General features: G+C 43.2%; 1 protein-coding gene across 39 annotated transcripts in view; it reads right to left on the minus strand.

Annotated features, from left to right (window-relative positions):
• Positions 1-18,511, minus strand: part of LPAR1 (lysophosphatidic acid receptor 1) — a 360,038-nt gene that overhangs the window by 121,700 nt on the left and 219,827 nt on the right. Inside the window, exon 1 of one of the 39 annotated variants that reach the window (XM_015543091.2) lies at positions 12,899-12,920. The exons of 34 other annotated variants lie outside the window; for them this stretch is intronic. The gene's annotated coding sequence lies outside the window, so the exon portion shown is untranslated. Of the gene's footprint in view, positions 1-11,089; positions 11,113-11,153; positions 11,218-12,151; positions 12,335-12,575; positions 12,598-12,898; positions 12,921-18,511 lie in introns of those variants that run through there. 4 more of the 39 variants (XM_042964127.1, XM_015543090.2, XM_042964126.1 and 1 more) reach the window with 4 other exon arrangements.

Genomic DNA, 18,511 nt, shown 5'->3' on the forward strand with positions numbered 1-18,511 from the left:
GAAATCCATAGACTTAGAGACTTCATGTAATCTATGTAAGCCCATGTGGCTGAATATTGGTGGAAAAAGGCAAGCCAGTACATTGTACTCAAGGCTATAGTACCTTTCATAACAAAGAGAAACGGAAGTGTAAGAAATAAGTTCAAGCATGTTAGTTGTAACAATAAATGTAAAAGCAGTAAGTTTCCTATGAGGGTATGTAAAAACAAAATCCAATTAAATGCTGTTTATAGGGAAAATACATTAAATAAAATGACACCCAAAGTTTAAAATCAGAAGGATAAGTGAAGTCTTCTCAAAAACAAAAAAGAAAAGAGTATTGACAACATCAGTTGCAGGAAAAAAGGAGGATGTAGCTCCAAATGCACAGAAGGTTATTTTATATTAATAAACACATAATAAAGGCCCAGCAGGAACCTTTACTTAATATTATGCTAACACATAGAAAGTGCCATAAAGAAATTAACAAAAGCCCATTTGTAAATAGAGACTAAAGGACAATTATCAGTCTATGACAGCTCAAGTATAGAATCAGGGCACAGAGAATGTGAATTATATTATAGTGGTTGAATTAGTAACATATCTGTATTTGTCACCCAGAGAACATCCTGCTCTTTTCAAGAATCACGACACAGAAACTCTCAACCAGAAAGAGAAACTATACAAACTTCACTTAGTTACCATGATAAATAAACCGAAGTTTATACAAAAGTTTACATGTACACAATAAAGCAATAATCAGCCAAGTCATAGCAAACCACCAGTAGTGTTCCCATGAAGTCAAGTATTATCAAGAATGATTACTTTCCCTGTATTGTTTTACATTTTCACAGCAATTTTTATTAGCACAAAACAGAATTTAAGCTGGTTCCATTAAAAACATTGTTACTTTTAGACTGAAAATTCCTCCTCCCTCAATGACTGACAAAATTTGTAAAAAATACTGTTGATAATTCAAAATTATTGAAAATGAAGTACTATATATCAAAAATGCCAAAGTTAATCAATCTCTACCCTTATGCAATTCCATCATTTAAAACAAGTGACCTAATTCCAACTCAAGAAGTGAGGCTGAGACTTTTGCCTATTTTCCTAATTTTTTTTCCAGTCAAATTAGCCCTTCTTTTTCTTTATCAACGTCTCTTTCCTCTTCTATCCTCACCCCCCAGTTTTACTAAACGAATTCAACTCATCTTTCCAGCCCCGATATAGATACCACTTTCTCGGAGAAACTCTTCCCACTCTCCCAAAGCTAGTCTCCCCGTTACACTCTTCCAGGATACCCTGCTTTTCTCAGTAATTCCCATCATGCTTGGAGTTACTTATTCATGGTCACCTCCTTCTCTAGATTGTAAATCTCAGGTAGTCAAGACCATATTTCATGTATGAAAACACGCTCAGTAGACGGTAAGTATTTAATATTTAATTCAAAACATGTCAGCTCAAAAAATTTTTATTCAAGAACTCTGAGTTTTACTGTGTGCAAGGCATTGCACTATACATTGGGAAAACAGCAGTAACTGTGATGGAAATTATATAAATTTCCCTCCTTTAAAAAGTCAAAAGGAAATACAGCGGAGAAGAAAATATCAGGCAAGGCAGAAAAATGGGCAAAGTCTTACTGTTTTAAATGTAGCTATTAGGGAAAGTCACACTAAGAAGGTGACACTTGAGACCAGAAAATGGAGAGAGAACAGCATACAGATACAAGGGACCTGAGCACTCCAGGCAGAAGAGACTGTATGTGGCAAAGGCCCGAAACCACAGTCCACTGTGTAGATCAGCTCAACCATGGAGACTCTTTAGAAGAAGCCTAGAGCTCTGGGAACACCAGCACTTAAAGATGGTGGAGGAGCAGACACCCTTAAAAGAGAGAAAAGAAGCAAACAGAGATAGAAATAATTAAACACGATACATATTAAATACTGTGAATATCATGTAGTCACTGGAAATTAAAAATGAAAGATGTTAATGGCAGATGTACTTACGATACTATGCAGAAAATGCTACTGAATATTTGATAAGGTCAAATATTTGAAAAACTGCAAGAAATTTTCCCAAAATGGAATGAAGAAATTATCCTTTCATCTTAATTTTTTATTTTTTTAATTTATTTTTTTTGAGAAAGAGGGAAAGCGCAGACAGGCACGGGAGGGTTAGAGAGAGAGCGAGAATCTCAAGCAGGGTCCATGCTCAGTGTAGAACCTCAGGGCTTGATCTCACAGTAGCGAGACCTGAGCAAAAATCAAGGGTTAGACACTCAACTGATAGAGCCACCCAGGCACCCTGAAATGAGGAAGTTATTCTTGAGTGGCAGAACTATGGATGAGTCTCCTGTACTGTCCAAATTCTAAAATGAGCATGTTCTGTTCTTACTACCAAATGGAAAAGAGTATAATTTTAAAGAATCATAATGGCTTAGAAAGAAAACAACTAAGAACAGATTTATCTTTGTTCTCTTACATGCAAGAAGCCATGCCAACATAATTGTATAAAATGGAAATACGCTGTTAATTGGAAAAGGTTTTTTTGTTTGTTTGTTTAAACCAAGAAAACAGCAGAGTTATACCATATCCTACTTACACCTTACTTAGGTAACGGAAGCTTACATTTACTTGATCAGATTTTATAAATCCCCACGACAAACCTGTCGGGAGTTTCTCTGTCAGGTCTTTAAGATAGTGGGGTTCCCAGAGTTTGCTGAGTTTCTCCGCTTGTCTTTTACTGTAGCAATGACAGTAATGGGACTTTCACTGCTGCTATTCCTACAGTAAATTAAAATTGTATTTTGCAATTCCTCTCAGCCCCCAAACCACCACCAGTGTTCTAATTAGTTTCAGAACTGTCTTTTCCTTTCTGGAATTGATGGTTTCAGGAGTTTTTATGCACCCACAGGAACATCAAGCTGGAACTCGACCCTCTTTGTATCATCCCATCAAGAGAATCCACGGTGGGTGTTCAGTGAATGCTTGATAACCAAGAAGTCTATTTCAATCACCTACTAGAAAGAAAAAATAGCCTACAGAATCAAAATACATCTTGTCCTTGTTAAAACACCAAATATATTGATGGGAGGAAGGCCCCTTCACAATGTATACATATATCAAATCATCGCACTGTACACTTTAAATATCTTACCGTTTTGTTTGCCAATTATGCCTCAATAAAGGGGCAAGGGGAGATTTTTGTTATATTTAAAAAAAAAAATCACCAAGCATATATTGCTCTTCTCACTCTAAAAGTTCTCTTCAGCTTATCCCATAAATTTCACTGGTACGATTTACTTGGACATGTCACAATCACCCCCCCAATACTGCCAAGCTCTGACCTCTCAGCTAAGCTTCCAACTCAAATTTCCAACTATCAACTGAAAATCTCTGCCTAAAACCAACACGCCTCGCTGGAAGAATCCTCATACTGTCATGTTCCACCTGCTAATGGCAACAAATGTCCTTTTTTTCTTCTTTTTTTTTTTTTTTAATGGTCCCAGTGGCTTTACACCCTTCTGTTGGCACTGCAAGGTTGTCCCAAAGCATACCACCATTCTGCCACAAACCCTAACCTGTCACTCACACTCAGTGCCTGGGCCTTCTGCTGTTCCCTATGCACCGAGCTTCTCAGCCAACTTGTGCACCGAGGCCAGAATCCTACTGCAACTCCTTCCTTCACTCCAAGGCAGAGATACTGTCTCCACCCTCAGATATTCAGATGGCACTTTGTTTAAACCACAGTTGAAAATATTTATCACTGTCTACCTCATCTGAGGGATTTGTTTCCAGGGCTATCTCTGTTTATGAGCTACTTGAGAGCAGGGACCATACTTTCTTGGGGTGTGTGTGTGTGTGTGTGTGTGCGTGCGTGTGTGTGTATGTGTGTGCGGGCATTCACGTGTGCGTTTTAGTGTCCTCAGCAGACCGTGAGAAGAACTTAACCACAGAAGCCGCATGCAACTGAATTGACAGGGTCTCAGATAAAGTGACCAGAGAACAGATTCTGCTGGATTTGGAAGCCAGCCATCCTGCCCTACCCTTTGAACCTCTAGGTCTCTGTGTCTCCCCCAAGGACAGCAAGCAGTTCTGTATGGAAGTACAATAAACACCGAGGAGTCCACAATGAATGCCTCATTTTCTTAACAGGACAATAACCCCTCTTCCAACAAATCACAGCCCAAGATGGCCAAGCAGCCCCTTCACAAAAGGCGATTCTGTTTCAGCTGTGATGCTCCCTGAGCAAGAGCCTGCCACCCTCACCAGCCGATCACCGACTTCAGAGGGGTCCTCACTGCACACTGGTGCGATGAAACCTGCCTTCTGTTCAGTGTAGTCAGGGGCCCACCACAGACGCCCTGTTTGCCACCTAACAAAAGGTCCGCACATGCCAAACACGTGCTCCGCACCGCCCCTCCCCCCACACCCGAGACCCAGATGAAGCAGAGTCCTTGTGAGAATAACATTCTCTGCAAGGATGCTTCTTGTCTTGCTTGTCACGCAGCTGGAAATCATTTTCTTGTTCCCTGTTCATAACAGCCAGACATTCATCTCTCTCTGACAGAAACTTCGCTGAGTAATACCACGTTTAGAGTCAAGAAGAGTCACACGTGCTTTGGGGACTTCACACTTCTGAGGCATGGTGGCGGCCTCAAGGAGACTCTCTAGAAGGAACAGAGGCAGGAGCGAGTGTGTGCACACACACACACGTACAAACAGGTGTTTGGGTATACACAAACATACCCGTGCACACACATATAAATATATACATACACAAACATGTCTGTAGCTTTGTGCAAGCAACACTACAAGTCCAGAAGGCTCTGTAACAAACTGTTGACAAAGGAGGTACATCACATAGGTAAGGTTAAAGGAGCAGAGGAAGGTTATTGCTTTAAACACATCTACACCATCTGCATCATTACAAAACCCAGTTCTTTTTGTAAATGAACGCAGCACCCTTCTTCTGGTTAGAACACTTCCTACTGTGTTCATTCCCTCGGCGATTTAAACAAGATAAGTAAAATGCATTAACACCAAAGAACCGTCATCGTGTGACCTCAAAATAAGTCTGATTTCGGAATGCACACTAGATTTGGATTATTCTAGGAAGTCATAAATTAAATCTAGAAACTCAAACAGGTTGGGTCAAAATCGAGAATATCCAAAATGAGATGGAAAGAGGCCAAGATTACGGATAAGGCACAGCTCCATCTGTCTCTAGACTTGACATGAACAGGTAAATCCTAGCAAAACACTTCAAGTTTATAAAATGACAATGAGAATGCCAGGCTCTACCTCCTTCTTCTCCCATTTACAAGGGAAAAGCTAACTTACTCGAAGCCACCGAGACTCCAATAGAAGAAGAATTCAACAAACATGCTGGATATTTGAAGCATTTCAAAAGAACTTCCATTAAAATAACATGGTCGAATGCAAGCTCCCTGAAAAGAAATCGCACATGTCTTGTTTTCTACAATTTCCCAGTATATGTTAGGAGTGCAACAAATATCTATTGAATATGGAGCGAATAAATGAATAAAAGATTAAATCAAGGAACAAGTAAATGAAAACTAGAATTAGCAAGCAGATAATGTCAGTTCTTATTCCCATTTTACAGCTACAAAAAGAAAAACTTTGACTTACCCGACAATAGCAAATCTGTAAATACAAAGCCTAGTGATTGCCTCTCTCTTGATCCCTTCTCTTCTCTTTTGGGTTTCTTGATGTATCTCCTAGGGTCCTTCCAGATCCTAAGCCTCCAGCAGCCTTCCCTGACCCTGGCCCTTACCACCACCGCCACACCTCTGAGGGCCAGGTGTCCCTCTCTGGCGCTCCCATAGTGCCCTGTGTTCATCTTGCTCCTCACACTTGCTGCCGCTGAATCGCTTGTTACAATGAATCTGTTAACATGCCTGTACCTCCTGGAAGGTAGGAGTCCTATCCCCACTCCCAGCACTGAGTACCTAGCACAATGCTTGTTATACAACAGTCAATTCAGTGCTGCTCGGGTTGAAGAGAACTGGTCTCCTTTGCCCCTCAATCATTTCTCCTTCCAAAGAGCCAGGAATATCCTTCTCTTAGGGCAGAATTTCAGAATGAAGGAAGCTTAGGGATTGGTCAAGGAGAACCACTTCAACATGGAGAAAGAAAATTGAGGATAGCATATTTACATGATATCAAATCTAGTCCATCGTTTTGATATTTAAGAAGATGGATAAAGGGAAACTTGCTACAAAGAAATGCTCCACAGTAGCACTCTCTGCATAAAGAGTCCTAAACCTTCAAAAGCATAGGCACCCATCACGGCCATCATGGAAATTGCCCTGCAAAGAGATCCATGTCAGAGGTGTTATTGGTCAAACTTTTTCTCTTTTAGAGAGAGAGACTGGTTTTGAAATTGTTTTATCTCCATATTAAATACAACAAACACAGCCTGATCTACCTCATTCAGGCTTGTACACGTTTGTTTTAGCTCTGGACTAAAGTTAAGAGTCTGCCCTATCATTATAGCACTTTTTAAAAACAGTACTATGAAAATAAAATAAATTATAACCTAAATCCATGCACACAGTAAAACAGTCCACTTTCATTTCTGAAAGAAATTTGAATTTTACATGAACTTCAAGGTTAAAGTTTCTAGCACTGATCAGATAACAGGAGCTAACATCAAAGTACTAAGATAATTTTCTTTGCCCCACCCCCATAAGTCAGCAATAACAACAACACGATTTTGAATCCATACTAACCCTGCAGGGGAAAGGGAGAAAAAAAGGGGGGGAGTATTTAAATAAAATCACAATCACCACCCCCCTTTCCCTCTTCACTCCCCAAAAAAACAAAGAAACAAAAAATGCATTCTTCTAAGAAATGAAATATATGAATCCTGGACTCCTTCAAATGAATGAACTAAACATGCCAAATTCCAGTTGCCCTGCAAAAGATAACCTGGTGGAGAATCATTCATTCAAATTGTATTCAAAGACAGTAAGGGGGCACCTGGGTGGCTCAGTCGGTTGGGTGTCCGACTTCGGCTCAGGTCATGATCTCGCGGTCCGTGAGTTCGAGCCCCGTGTCGGGCTCTGTGCTGACAGCTCAGAGCCTGGAGCCTGTTTCAGATTCTGTGTTTCCCTCTCTCTCTGACCTTCCCCCATTCATGCTCTGTCTCCCTCTGTCTCAAAAAGTGAATAAACGTTAAAAAAAATTTTTTTTAAAAAGACAGTAAGAAAGAAGCTGACCTCATCTCCCCTTAGTAGGGCGGCTGGGCAGCCCAGCACCTCCAGACTCAAGGCAATTAGAAGACTTGCCCCAACCAGTCCCACCTTTGACACACAGCTGAAAAGCCACCCATTCCCACCTGTGACATGAGGCTATTGTGGTGTGAAAAGAAATGCACAGAATGCCTGTCTCTCAAATAGATCCCATGGAGATTGTTCCTATCCAGAGAGGTAATGAACTAGACACCTTAGCTCTCTAGAGATTTAGAAGGAGACAAACAGATAATCAGAAAAGGAGGTTCTTAAAAAAGTATCAGTCTACACCATTAAGCCACTTCCACTGGAATTAAATTTAAAGAATTTTCAGAGTTGTGTCAGCCCTCACTGCAGTACCCAGAGTGCTGCTCTCTCCCCAGCTCCCCACTGGATCATCCCCCAACGACCCTTTACAAGGGCATGAGCCCCATTTTGAAACTAATAATAATTCTTTCTCTTCTGTGCCACAAATATTCAACCACTGTCGTTAAATACTATGTATAACATAAACAGGGTCAAGAATGTTGGTTGCCATTAGAGTCATGTTTAAATTAGCATTAACTAGCAGGCCCTTCCCTAAACAAAACAAAATGCTTTCTTGGTCAGCTCTGTGCCTGGAGAGTGATTTTAACTCACATGCTCAAAAGGCATCCCACCATCATTAATTTTTACTAAATTAAATTTCTCAAAAGACCACACTACCAGTTTGGCAGGACTATGGAGGAAGAAACTGCCTATTGTTTATCCTATACTTTGTATATAATTTGGATAAGCGGGCAGCATCGCCCTGAAATTCACTAGCCATGAATTACAACAAATTGGAAAGGAATAGGGCCGCCTGGGTGGCTCAGTTGTTTAAGTGACTGACTCTTGATTTCGGCTCAGGTCATGAGCTCACAGTTTCATGGGTCTGAGCCCCACATAGGGCTCTGCACTGGCAAACACGAAGCCTGCTTGGAATTCTCTCTCTCTCTCTCTCTCTCTCCCTCCCTCCCTCCCTCCCTCCCTCCCCCATTTATGCTGTCTCTGTCTCTCTGAAAATGAACTTTTTTTAAAAATGGAAAGGAATAAAAGCTCAGCCCTTTGAGACATCCCGCCCCTCGCAATGTCACTCACTGGCTTCCTGCACCCCCCACAACTTACTGCCTGGAACCTTTCCAGCCTTCGTTACCCCAGACTCCAACTACATCTTCACTCTCTACCATTTGTTTTTCAAGAGACATATCATTTTCATCCTTCAAGGCCCTTCTGCGAAGTCTTCCCGAGTCAGAAGTTCGCCTTCCATTCCCTAGCATCTCAAGGGTTCTTAGCCACCATCCAGCTACTACATAATGGAATTAGCTACATGCTTTTTCTCTGCAATGCAGCTCTTTCTAGAGCCTCCTTTTCATCATCTTTGTGTCTGCCACTATAGAAGGAATTCAGTAATTGCTTATTCAATTAAAATTTCCTCCTTTTCTCCCAACTTTCTAAGACATCCATAAGAGTTCCTCCATGAGATATTTAAATAATAACACAATAGAGATGGGGTGGGGGTGGGGGGGGGGGAGACGGGGTAACATGATATGTAAAAATAAGAAACCAAGTAGTATGATGCTGAGTTAACGAGGCCAGAGCAAACTTTCAGACTTTAAGCCAACAGCTTATGTTCCCAGTTTTATGACATCACACTTCACTTTTAAAATAAATCATGTTCCTCAAGTGTGTACGAATATGGGTACCAAAAAAACTAAAGAGAAGGAAGACAAGCCACACATTAAGCACAGACATTAAAATCTTGACCTCAAACTAAATTTCAAGTCTTGCTATTTGCTGAACCCTTGGGGCTTCCCAGTGAAAATGATACAGTGTATTCTGCCCAGATTGCAACTTTCCTTACTAAGCATTTGAAATAAGATTCTTGGCCCTAAAAATCACTAACTTCAGACTGAAGGCCATTATGTATCAAAAAGACTCAGCACGTGAGAGTTTTACTTTCTTTGAACTTTCCAATAGGTCTAACAGAACAGATTCAAACCTCGAAAAGTCTGGGGTATAATTTTTTTAAAAAAGAAATGAAATCGCCGTTTGGTAAATATTAACTTCAAGCAAAAACAGAAGCTTCAAAATGCAAGTTGTTGAAAAGGCTGCCCCGTAAGCTCCCGTCTGTGTATTTTTCCCCATCACTCAAAGGGACACTGAGATCCTCGAGTGCTCACAGCACTGGGCAGCTGCTGATCTGGGGACAATGATGTAAACGGGAAGTGGGTCAGGCTGGACTACAGACATCACTCACCTTCATATCAGCCTTACGGCTAAGCAGGTTCACTCACTTTAATAGGATAATGGAAGATTGAATGGGGGTGAGGGAGTACTGTTGATGCCCTTTTGGAGAAGGAAAGAAAAAACAGAGGCAAATCAACCCCCAGGTCAAGGCTCTTCCCCCTCCAAGCATCTCCCACTGCAGGTTTTGTACCTTTAGCCCTCTTGTCCTGTCACGTCCCTCCTGGAATAACCCATCCGCACTTTCCCTTACTCGTTTCCTATGGTTCTAACATGGGGTAACCAACCACCAGTTTCTAATTACTTGGGGAAGCTGGAAAGAACAGCAAAGATCATCACATCCCTCCATTTTCCAGATGAGGACTCCGAGATGAAGGACAAGCTGACCTGAGCGGCTGAGGTGGAACCGCTAGGGGACGCGGCGCGCCAAGGGGCTCAGATCATGACAACCCACTCCTCCCGCCCGGCTCTTCATTCCGCCCCTGCCTTCCAGCTACGCTCTTTCCCTTGTTACTCAGCTCTTCACCCTGACATTAACCGGTGTCAAGAAAACACAGCCTTAACATACTTACGATGCTAGTCGTTATTCACAATTTTGCATTTGGGGCAAATTCGCTCACTCCTACCCCTTTTTAGAGAACCAAGGGCAGAAACAACTAGATGGCAGAGTGTGAGTGTTAATGTAATTCAGTTCGGCCCACATAGCCCCTAACTCCAGTATACACTCTTTTCCCCTCGGGCTCACTCTTCTGTTTGACAAGGGAATCACTTCCTAGGAGAACTTAGGTCTCCACCCGCCCCCCCCCCCCCCATGTAGTCTTCCTTGAACCAGAATCACAGGCTTTGAGTCACAGACCACTGGCTTCACAGTTATGCTTAGGCTGGGCCAACAACACTTACGCAAATACGTGAAAAACACGGACTGTTAGAGCCTGAAGGAATAAAGGATTTTACTCTAATAACTGCAGTTACATGTTTCCAATACTCAGGTTTGCAAATATGCATCTATTCCAATGGGAAACGACGCATTCACGGTGAAACTTTAACAAGCGAGCACTCACTGAAAGCTCACACTTATGAAAACTCCACAGATTTCAGCAAAAAAGAAAAGAAAGAGAAGTAGCAACGGAGAACAACAATCTCAGGCCCCAGGCTGAAGGCAGCAACAAGTCCTGGGTGCCGTCATCCCTTACATATCAAAGGCCAAATGGCAGCAAAGAAAAAAAAACAAGAAAAAAATTTAAATCCATTCATAACAAGCTAGTCCTACACAAACCAAACGAGCCTGTCGGTTTCAAAACCACCAATTCAAAGCCAGGTCCCTCCCTTGCCTTCAATTTCCCAGTTACTTGCTAAGCGTGTTTGTTAGGCGGCTGGACAGAAACTAAGTTTAAAGTCCGCAGCCCCGGAGAGACTACGAAGCAGTCGGTGAGAAGCAAGCAGTGCGGGCGCTCCGGGCTGCGGGGCGCGGGGAGCCCCAGGGTTCCACGTCCACCTGGACCCGGCTTTGGGGCAATTTCGGGCCCCCCCATCCCCGCAAGCCTCCTCGCGCTCCCACCCAGACCCAGGTAACCCGAGGCCACCTACGTGTCACTTGGGCGGGTCCGGGCCGCAGACGCTGCACAAAGCGCGGGCCCCGGGGCGCACTGACCTGGCCGGGGGACGGAAGGGCCGGCGGCCCGGACGGCTGCGGCAACTTCCCTCCCGGGGCTCGGTCAACTGGTTGGTCGGGGAGACCAGGGGAGCCTCGCCTCCCGCTCGCCAGCTCGCAAGCGCGCACGCCCACCCACAGCCGACACAGGCGAGCGCGCGCGCGCACACACACTTACACTCGCTCGCACACTCGCACGCAAAGCCACAAAGCCCGTCTGCCCCGGGACGGCGCGAGACGAGCGCGCCGTGTGGCGGCTCAGGCGACTCGGCGGCCGCTGGCTCGGCGCCCAGGGGGCGCCGTCCCCCGCCCCGCGCCCTCCCCTTTACCTGCGCCCGCCGCCGCCGCCGCCGCCGCAGCCGCCGCCGCCCCCGGGCTGGCCTCCCGCAGCGCGGTAGCTCCCCGCGCCCCGGCCCTTCGCCCGCCCCCTCGGCGGTCGCCCGGAACGGGGCCGCCCCCTGCGCCCACCCCGCCGGGAAGCCGGGGAGGGCTCCGCGGCGCCGGGGTCCAGGCCGCCCAAGATCCGGGCGGCGCTGTGCAGCGGACGGAGGAGTCGCAGCCCGGGGAGCGCCAGCCGCGGCTCGGGCCGACTGCTCGCGCTTTGGCGCGCTGGCCGGGGCGGCGGGGGAGGGGGCGCCGAGGGAGGGCCGAAGCAGCGGCGCGAACGCCAGCCTCCTTTCTTCTTCCTCCGCCTTTCTTTTCTGCCCGCTCCACGTAGCACAAGTCAGCAACTCCCGCACCCCCGACTCCCTCCTCCTTGCTCCCCCCAGCTCGTTCCCTCACCTGGCGTGATGCCCCCGGCCCCCCGGCCCTCCGCGCTCCTCCTCCCTCATTCATTGCCCTTCCCTTCCCCGAGGCTGGCGGGGGGCGGAGGGGCACCTAAGCCTCCCATCACGACCTTAGCCGCCCCCCACAGCCCTGTGCTACCCACCCGCGGCGGGAGACCCGCGGCGCCGGCTCGGATGCTCACCGCCCCCCCCCCACCCGCGCGCGCTCACCTCAGCGCCCGCCAGCGTGCTGGGCTGGGTGGGCTCCCCCACACGGTGCATTTTCATTTTGTCGCTCTACTCTTCCCACTTGAAAAGCTCAGGAAAACATCGCGGGGCCCGCAAAAGCCCTGAAGTATGGCCTCTCTCTGGTAGTTCAGTTTCTGAACTTTGCAGGAGACATAAAAGTTTCTCCCGGCACAGCCTTTAACTGGAGGCTGCAAAGAACGAAGAGGTGACTTCTCTACTAGAAAGGTGCACACGTTTCTGTTTCTGAGTTTTCGATTGACTGGGTCTGCAGACCAAAGCAAGTGTGACCGTGCTCCCCTAGTTCTCCATAGCCAGGATTATACACGTCTCTTCCGCCTTCCCAGTGAAACTTTGCAAGTGCGAACTATCAGTTTTAGGAGAGTAATTAAGGGCGGGGAATGCACACCTGGAGGTGTGGGCGGGAGCCGCGCTGGACTAAGTGAGGCCTGGGGATCTTCTCAGGAAAGTGGCAGCCACAGAGGTTCGCTCTCAGGTCCTACAGCCACACCCGGTCCATCGGGGGCTTTCCAGCCGCGCCACCTCCTACCCACCTCCCACTTCCCACCCTTGGCTTCCCAGGATTTCCGGACTTTGGGCAATTCTCTGCCTGTTGCTCCGCTGCTAAAGCCGCCACACATCAAAAGTAGCTGTTTAGGGGTAAAAGCTGAGGGAGCTCTCGCCTGGAACGGTACATAGGAGACCAAGATAGCTATAGGGTAGGGGACTCACTCGGCAGGACGGATGACTGTGTCTGAGAATCGCAGAACAGCAATGGGGGGCTGCGTTGGTGGTAGACACTCGGTAATCTTGGGCTTCTCAGAAAGGAGAGGTCCCTTTAAACCGCAGTGGGCGGGGAGGGGAAGGCTTCTTGTAAGGGATGGAAACTTTTCAAGCTTTCAGTTAGGTGTCCTTGTAAGAGAACGTGACCATCTCCTGCCCGTCACTGCTTAGGACCTTGACTGTGTTCGCCTTGTGGATACGCAAGGCTAAGACCTGTCTGCCATGGGTTACTACTTGAAGCGGGTTCTTTTTAACATAATCTATCAAATACCACCCCCCACCCACACACCTTTTTTGAAGATTTTGTTTTTTTAAGTAATCCCTACACCCAAAGTGGGGATTGAGCCTACAACCCCAAGATCAAGAGTCGCGCTCCGCCGACCGAGTCAGGCACCTCCTTTTTTTAAAAAATCAACTTCGAACAATTCTTCCTCTCCTTTCCTGCCGATTTGTGATTTATTTTACAATAATCCACTTACAGTGTGAAAAAAAATTAGAAATGTTAATACATGCACGGTGCTAATATGTTCACGTACAGTGCAGAAATGCATATACATACTCTTATCTCACAAATAATGAGAGCCATTGACCTTAAACTCTAAAACATATTATATTGGACAAATAGGACAATATCCACTATAAAGTCTAATACAAAGTATGCATTGATAAGAAGAGAATACATGCTCTAAGGGCTTTTGTTTTCAACCACAGCTCTACCCAACTCAGAAAATCACTTAGCTAATTTTCCTGTCTCCTTACTACACCCTCTTTTTATTCACTGCTAGGTTTCTCAATGACAAGACTTTAATATCTACTGAAAAGAATATTTTAAGTTTTTAAAGTATTGGCTTTATCAATAAACATTATTAGATTATTTAATTGATTTAAAAATTATTTCAATGTTTAGCCCCTCCTTATAAATCAAAAGCAAAGTATAAATGAGTTACTTGCCGACCACTCAGCTTGAATTTTTTTCAAATACATTGATTTTATCTCTTACTGTCTTAAGGAATATTGCTGCTTCTGCTTTGATTATATATTAACTGCCTTAACTACACTGGTCCTTTCTAACATCAAATGGGGAATTCTGTCCACACAAGACATATGTATTCAAGAGTTCTAAGTTGTTTGCTGTAGAACACTTTATTTCCTCTTTATTTGTTCTTCTATGGCCTAACATGAGATGGAGAACAAAATTCAAGGTCAGCCTAGACAGACCTGTCTTTCTGACAAGTGTGGACCTGTCTGAATGAAACTGCTCTGCAGCCAGCTTTAGGACAATAACTTTCAAATCCAATGTAGGTTGTGTGCCCAGTGTAAAAGGAGAGACCAAATGAAGTCCGAGACAGAATTGAGTTCAGCACAGCGATTAATTCATCAAAACTAGTACTATGTTCCAAATGAGCCAGTTTTCTCATCTGTAAAATGGGATAATAATACCAATATGGTCTATTTTATTGGGTTCCAAGTTGTCTTTATCAAAGTAAGATAATAAATATATTTGAACAGACTTCTTAAAACATTAAAATGGATGATGTTGTTTCAATAGAGATGAAGGATACCTTGATAGACTTTCTTCAGTGTTTTTTACCTGCCTGTGGCTCTCTTGCCGTCCTGGCTATTCCCTTTCTTGGATAGTCATCCAAATGCTTTCTCCTTTCTCTCTTATCGTCTGCCAAGCAGTGTTTCTCTAGATTTGTTTCTTCAAATGACTTCAGCAGAGCCAAAGACTCAAAGACAGCTGGTGCTGTCAGATGTGAGAAAAAATATTTTCAGCAAAATGAAGAGAATCTTAATGAGGAATATTTCAAGTACAGTTTACATTAATATCTTAAAGAATACTATAGGCTTCGTTAGATTCCTGATGTTATCTAGTGAGTGGTCCAAGGGCTATAATTTACGAAGCGTTTTAGGAAGGAAAAATTGGCTGTCACTGCTTTTGGCTCTATTATGTGTTCAGAGCTGGTCACGCCAGTTCTCTGCCTCCCCATGTTCCCTCCTGTCTGGCACAAAGCCTTTGAAATTTTCTACAAGAGAGTAATCAAAACTATCAACAGAAAGATCTGTTGGAAACTTTCCCTCCAATCTGTTAATGTAGATACTGATTCAAAAAATATATTTTGGTGAAACAATCCCCTGAGAGAATTCAGCCTGCTTGGGAAAGTTTTTCAGGTGCCTCTGGGGCATAGGTTTCTTCCTTCTTAAAACGAGGTATTGGTGCCTGTCTGGTGTTTTTCCTTTGACTAGAAAGAAAGCATTCTCCTTAGGAAACCTTTCTATTTTAAAAGGCCAGTAGCAGAGGTGGGTGAGGCAACCCAATTTAGTAAAAAAAAAAATGAAAAATAACACTCTTGAGGATAGAAGTGGCATTTGGAGACTCCAGGAATGGGGAGTGGAAGGTGGGATTGTCCGGGCAGCAGCCATGTATGAGGACTACCCTGCAATAAAATGAAAGTCCTCTATGGAGACCTCTGTGCTCCCCTGCTTCCTATCGCACATTTCTGCACGAGTAATCTGGGTAGTCTGAAGTAGATTAAGGACAAGCAAATCCTTTCCTGCAGTCTTCCTCGCCCAAATAAAAAGGCTTTGATAGAAAGCAAAGGGGGAAAAAGAAGAAAATGAAGAAGAAAAAAAATATGCGTATGTGCTACATATATAATTTTGAGCTAACAATAGACTCACCTACAAAGAAATCATAGCAAGGATCATAAAACAAAAATAGGTAAACTGCTACTAAAACTGATAGTGGAGAAAAAAAGAGAAAAACAAGATGATGAATGAGATTATGATGATAGTTTCAGTAGAATTTCTTTAATATTAAGAATATTCTGAGCATTAGAAGCTTAGCTAAAATAAATATTTTTAGTAAAATATAAATTACAGAAATTATTGATTCAAAAAATTTTAAATATGAATATAGAGATGGCTGAGTGGCTGAGTCAGTTAAACATCCAACTTCAGCTCAGGTTATGACCTCGAGGTCCATGAGTTCCAGCCCAGGGTTGGGCTTGGTGCTGACAGCTCAGAATCTGGAGCCTGCTTCAGATTCTGTGTCTCCTCTCTCTCTACACCTCCCCACTCATTCTCTCTCTCTCTCTCTCTCTCTCTCTCTCTCTCTCCCTCTCTCCCTCTCTCTCTTCTCTCTCTCTCTCTCTCTCCCTCTCTCTCTTCTCTCTCTCTCTCTCTCTCTCTCCCTCTCTCTCTTCTCTCTCTCTCTCTCTCTCTCTGTCTCTCTCAAGAATAAACACTAAAAAAATAAATAAAGCATGAATATATTTATAATCATTAAATAAACTGAATTCCCATTTCTAAGTCTACCTATAAAAAAGCTCAAAGATTTAGTGGGAAAGATTTATGAAATCTTTACAGACAATCTCTATTCAAATGGTTTCAAAGAATAGAAAAAGGAGGAAATCATCTCAATGATCTTACGAGCTAATAAAATCTTGATACCCAAGTCAGAAAGAAAACATACAAAGGAAAATTATTAGCCAATCTTGAAAGGCATTAAAAAATGTTATTCTTACATATGATATTACCCATCCCAGTTCAGCATGTATTTTAAAGATGTACTACATAAGCACATGAGATCGATACCCTAATGTAAGGATGATTAGAAAATATAAAGTAATTTACACTCATTTATTTTTTTTAAATCTTAGCAAACTAGGAAAGGAAACGTAATAAAGAGTTGCTACCAACAACCTAATTCTAGAAACATTACTCTTAATTTTAATTTATTAAACATTTTTATATTAAAGTTAGGAGCAAAACAAGGATAGCTTTACCATTTTAGCGTTTCTACTCAGCATTGTACTGAAGCCCCTTGCCATTAACACACACACACACACACACACACACACACACGGAAGAGGGGAGAGAATTTAGAAGCCATAAGGGTTAGAAAACAAGAAAATATGATTTATAGATGATGTCATTATCTATAAGAAATTCAAGCCAATCTAATAAACTAATAAGACAAATAAGAGTTTAGCAACATTGCTGAGTAAAAGGTCAATATACAAAGAAGCCACAGCCCATTAGAGATTATAAATTCTTAAAGGTCTCACTCATAATAGCAACAAATCTTTATTATAACTTGCATAAAAACTCATAGAACAGTATGGTATCTATAGAGAAAAATATAAAACTTTATTGAAATACAGAAAAAGGCCTAAGTAAATGAAGAGATACATCATGTTCATGGAGGAGAAGACTCCATGACCACAATTCAACCTACTCCTAATCGTAATAGGGTTTTTCATAGACCTTGACAAAGTGATTGTAAAATTCATGTGGAATTGGAAGAGGCCAAGAATAACCAAGATAGTTCTGAAGAAGCATAGGGAGGGGAAATTTTCCCTTCAGATATCAAAAGCTTCACCAATTGTAATAATGTGGTACTGGTACAGTAATTGGTAAATAATCTAATGAACAAGAAAAGCAGGTTCAGAAACAGAGCCACATAGACCTGCGAGGCCTATTGTCTCACCCAATAATCTAGTGAAAGAGAAATGTAGGTTCAGAAATAGAACCATTCATATAAATGACATAAGTCAATGCAAATTAGTAAATCAAAGACACTCTGTTTAGTTAATGATGTTGAGATAATTAGCACTCTCTATATGTTTTAAATGGGATCCCCACCTCACACCATGAACAAAAATAAGTTCTTAATGATTTTAAAAGCAAAGCAAAACCTCCATATTTTTAGACGATCTAGCAAAGCAAAACCTCCATATTTTTAGACTATCTTCATTGTTTCAGAGCAGAGAAGAATTTCTTACACCAGGTACAAAAAGCACAAACCATAGTCTGCTCCTTTCTTTCAAAAAACGATATGACTAATTCTAATATTCTGGATTCTTGTGAGTTCTGGTGGTTGACATGATATCTGCCTCCAGCCCTGGAATGAGTATTCCGAGGAATATGAACAGTACTGTGCCACCCTGTGCAAAAGTGGGGCAGAGAGTTTTCCTAAGTTGTGTATATTCTGTCGTTTCTGTTGTTTTGACCTCATTGTCTACTGTACCTTCGAGAGTAAGGTAAAAACAGCAGTACTGGTGGTACAGGAGCCTCTGAAACGTTTTTGGATTTGATCCTTTTCAGAACGTAATCAAAGCTATGAACTGCTCATATCTCTAAATGTAGAGGATACCTATTGTAGCAGAGGCCTCTGACTACAATCTTCTTTCTTGCCTTCTTGGGCACCAGCTAGACTAGATTCCAAGCCTCTCTTGGAGGTAGTTGAGGCCATGTAGCTGAGTTCTTTCCAGTAGAATTTGAGCGTAGGTAACATCTGCCAAGTCTAGGACTACCTATAAAATTCTCTCACATGTGCTTCGTCATGGTCTTTGTCCCTTTTGGTTGACTGGGATAGTGATGCCCACACCAACTTTGGACACCATGGGTTGAAGATGACAGGCAGCCAAAGTCCTGATGCCTTAGCATCCATATGAGGGAGAGTCTATCTACTGATGTGAACACCCTCTCTGGACTTTCACCTGAAAAAGAAATTTCGTGTTCTTTGAGCCAATAAATTTTGGGAATCTATCAGTTACC

Source organism: Panthera tigris, chromosome D4, assembly GCF_018350195.1.
Source record: "Panthera tigris isolate Pti1 chromosome D4, P.tigris_Pti1_mat1.1, whole genome shotgun sequence".
In the NCBI taxonomy this organism is placed as follows: Eukaryota; Metazoa; Chordata; class Mammalia; order Carnivora; family Felidae; genus Panthera; species Panthera tigris.